The sequence below is a fragment of the Pan troglodytes genome, chromosome 18 (genome assembly GCF_028858775.2).
Source record: "Pan troglodytes isolate AG18354 chromosome 18, NHGRI_mPanTro3-v2.0_pri, whole genome shotgun sequence".
NCBI lineage: Eukaryota > Metazoa > Chordata > Mammalia > Primates > Hominidae > Pan > Pan troglodytes.
In genome coordinates this window covers 49,953,363-49,957,841 of record NC_072416.2, presented here as the reverse complement: position 1 = coordinate 49,957,841, position 4,479 = coordinate 49,953,363, and positions in this window count along the sequence as shown.

Below are 4,479 nucleotides of genomic sequence, written 5' to 3'. Positions count from 1 at the left end.
ATGGTGTGTTTATTCATTGGAAGAGTGCTTCTCACTTGGGGTTCATTAATTCCATCCACCACCTTTAGCGGCCATTCAGCATATTGTAGACCTTTATGTTGGTGATAACTGAGCGATTGCTGCAAGTATCTAGTGAGTAGAGGCCAGGGATGCCTCTAAACACCCAACAATGCACAAAGCAGCCCCTACAACAAAGAACAATCCAGTTCAAGCTATCAACAGAGCCACGGTTGAGGAACACTGTAATGGAATATGAGCTCTCATAGGGTGAGAACTTTTAATATGAACTCTTACAGGGTAGGCCTGCATTGGAATGTGAGCTCTCATAGGATGAAGACTTGGTCCTTCTTGTCTACTCCAGCACCTAGGACAATAGTTGGCACACAGCAGAGACTCAGTAGACATTTGTTGAATGAATGAATGAATGAATGGCTATTCATTCTAAGGTTGACTGCCTTCCTGCTTCTAACCTGGAAGCTAGGCTCTTGTGCCTTCTGTCCTTGAATTCCCTACAGCTAGAAAGGATCTGAGAAGGGGTGGGAGGGGATGAGTTTAGAGCACAGGGCTGATCTTCGTCAGAGTCCATATTGCCTTCTCAAAACTTTCTTCATCTCCAACTCCCCACTCGGGCCAAAGCATCATTAGCTAATCTGCAGGCATGGATAATAGAAAGAGGTGTTTAATTCTTCCCCATTTGTAGTCTAAAATCTTTCCATTCCATGCACAAACCCACTCTGATCACATAGGATAGGACTTTTGAAACTTAAAAGCTGAGTATTGATTCAGGCTTTTATCTCTGTCATGCATTCTCTTCCTTGGAGCAATAAATGGCAGACCATCTTGACTTCTCTGTGTTTTTCAGAAAAGGAGTCAGGAAAAGACCCTAAAATTACGCAAAAAATCAAGGAATTCTTTAACCACTCTGACTTTAGCCATTCCTCATGACCTCAGGATCAGGCAAAAACTTGCAATGTTCTAGAAATAGTATACTATCATCTTAGAATGTTTTAGTTTTGCAGAACTCTATGTTTGTTTTTATGTATATATGTCAATGTTAAAAGAATTATTTTAACGAATTGACTCTTGTGATTCTGGGGGTCTGGCAATTCCAAAATGTGCTGAGCACAATACATAATTGCAAAGATGTGGAACTAACCTATGTGCCCATCAACTAAAGGGTGGATAAAGAAAATGTGGCACATATACACCATGGAATACTACTCAGCCATCAAAAGGAATGAAATAATGTCTTTTGCAGCAACTTGGATGAAGCTGGAGGCCATTATTCTAAGTGAAGTAACACAGGAGTGGAAAACCAAAAACTGAATGTTCTCAATTATAAGTGGGAGCTAAGCTATTAATATGAGTATGCAAAGGCATACAGAGTCATAAATGGACTTTAGAAACTCAGGAGATGGAGGGTAGGAGGGAGACTAGGGACACTAAACTACACATTGGGTGCAATGTGCACTACTCAGGTGACAGTTGCACTCAAATCTCAGAATTTACCACTATATAATTTTTCCACGTTACATAAAACCACTTGTACCCTAAAAGCTATTATAAAAAAGAAATCTACTGAGCGAGCTGGCAGGCTGGAAACTCAAGCAAGAATTAAAGCCAGAGTCTTGAGGCACAACTTCGTTTTTGGAAAACCTCAGTTTTTGCTCTTTAGGCCACCAACCGATTGGGTGATGCTGACCCACATTATGGAAGGTCATCTCCATTATTTAGAGTCAGCTAGTTGGAGATGTTAACCACATCTACACAACACCTTCAAGGGAACACCCAGATTATTGTTTGGTTAAATACTTAGGTCCTATAGCCTAGCTACGTTGGCACATAAAACTAACCATCGCATTTGGGAACTGGGAGATTCAGAGTCTAAACTGTGCTCACTGCCTATCTCTTTGTTCGAGGCTAGTAGCATCACCTTTCAATAGAAGGGCCAGCAAAACATGTGTGCCTAGAGGTTCTTTTGCTATATACACGATAAAGCTGCCAGGTAACCTAAGTTAGCAGAAGGACCTAAGCCAGTCCACGGATGCCTTAGGGGAGGAATGAAGCAGGTCCCAGCATGACTTTGGAGTTTGGAGTTTTTGTAACCCAGAAAGCACCTTGCCATTTGCCTCCCATAAAGGAATGACTAGGCCCAAGTCTGCACAAACCAATTTCAGCCTGACCCTGATTAAAATTTCCTTCTAGCAAATCTGAGAAATAGCTGTTTCTCCGCAAGATACCCCCAGCACACCCCAGCCACCCTGTCATCCCCGGAGGCTATTCCTCAGAAGCCAGCTGTTGTGAGTGAGAAGATGAAAGGTGTCAGTCCCACTTGTAGTGCTTGTAACTTAGGGGAGGCAACAAGATTCTTCCTTTGTTTTATCCTTTTAAGTTTAACAGTTAGTCATTATGACTGGGGGAAAGAGTTATCATTTCCAGTTTCTGCTGGATGCAGTGAAGCAATTCATCAATCTCCTTAGAAAAAAATATGTGCTCCAACCAGGGTTGGTTTTCTTTGTACCACATTGTTTTTTGTTGTAGCAAGAAAGCACAGTCACTTAACAGGTTAAGTTCTGGAAGGGCAAGAGTTTCAGTTTCATTGAGTCTCCAATTTAAAGATGGTGGAGTTGAATAAAAAGAAGAAAATATTTCTGTTGTTTTAGTTACAGAAGAAAAGGTGGGTTGGATTTGTAAATGAGAGTTCTAGAGGCTTTCATTACCTTTGTTTCAGACCTGCCTCTCTCATTCAGAACATCTTCTTTTCCTTTTTTTCTGGGGGTAGGTGGGGAGGAAGTCTTGCTCTGTTGCCCAGGCTGGAGTGAACTAGCACCATCTTAAGTCACTGCAACCTTGAGCTCCTGAGCTCAAGAGATCCTCCTGCTTCAGTTTCCCAAGTAGCTGGGATCACAAGTACACCACAATGCCTGTTTATTATTATTATTATTATTATTATTGTTGTTGTAGAGATGAGATCTTGCCATGTTGTCCAGGCTGGTCTAAAACTCCTGGACTTTAGTGATCCTTATTCCTCAGCCTCTTGAGTAAGGGTGTCTTTGTTTAGTTCATCCAGATGGGTTCAATATAAGGAGAAGCCTCCAAACATTGTATTTTATGCTATGATTTATATCAATCTAAATTCTAAATGCATTTTCTTCCTTAATAGTGATTAATACATGTGGATTGATGTACCATTTATTAGCCACCAATTATCTCATTTTGAGAAAATGAGAGCTAGGAAATTTGACTGTCTTGGCCAGCTTTACCAACCAGTAGATGGTGGAGACAGATTCAAACCCCACAGCACAGCAATCCACATGGCTTCCAAAGTCCAAACTTAAGCACAATCTTGGGAAGACATTCTCAGGAATGCATTGTTTATAAAAAGGCAGAAATTTTAAGAACTAAAGATTCAAATAGATTTAAAATGATAGCAAACACATATGTGTGTGTATATATATATAGAGAGAGAGAGAGACAGAGAGAGAAAGAAGCAAACTTGTGAACTGATTAATTTATACTAGAGTGTAAATGATTTGGTGTACTTTTGCTCCCAGAGAAAAGTTTATTTAAAAACGTTTGTTGGCCGGGCGCGGTGGCTCACGCCTGTAATCCCAGCACTTTGGGAGGCCAAGGCGGGCGGATCACGAGGTCAGGAGATCGAGACCATCCTGGCTAACACGGTGAAACCCCGTCTCTACTAAAAATACAAAAAATTAGCCGGGCGTGGTGGCGGGCGCCTGTAGTCCCAGCTACTCGGGAGGCTGAGGCAGGAGAATGGCGTGAACCCGGGAGGCGGAGCTTGCAGTGAGCCGAGATCGCGCCACTGCACTCCAGCCTGGGCGACAGAGCGAGACTCCGTCTCAAAAAAAAAAAAAAAAGTTTGTTTAAATATGACTGGAAGGGCAGTATTTAGCCTGAGGAGATGCATGGCAAATGCTATAATTTATATATAACATGTACCTTACAATATAATACAGTGGCAGGTTCTTGAGAAGGACAATTTGTCTCACACAAAAGGTATTACTTTTCCCATATTAAAGTCTTCAAATCACATAAAGCTTATATTTTAATATACATATTTGACAGCAAATTCTTTCAAGTTTTTATATCATGACAAATTTGGAAATACTATATTGATTTATTTATTTAATAAGCACATTTTGAGACTTATTATTGAATCAGACAATATCCTAGAAACTGAGAGAATGAAAAATCAATACACCAAACATTGCTTCCAAAAGAATATAGCATGGAAGAGCCTAGAGAAATTTCAGAGTTATTGGAATCCAGAGATGGGACACACTTCTTCGGGCTCCGGTCTGAGGCTGTCATAGGGAAGAGAACACCTGAGTTTGGCTTGAAATATGAAGTCTACCATGTGGAGGGAGGGAGAAAAGGGCGCTCTAGGAATGGCCTGTGGGGAGGGACATTGATTAGAAAATTTCATGCTGCAGGAGATTGCCAAAACAATATGTTGCA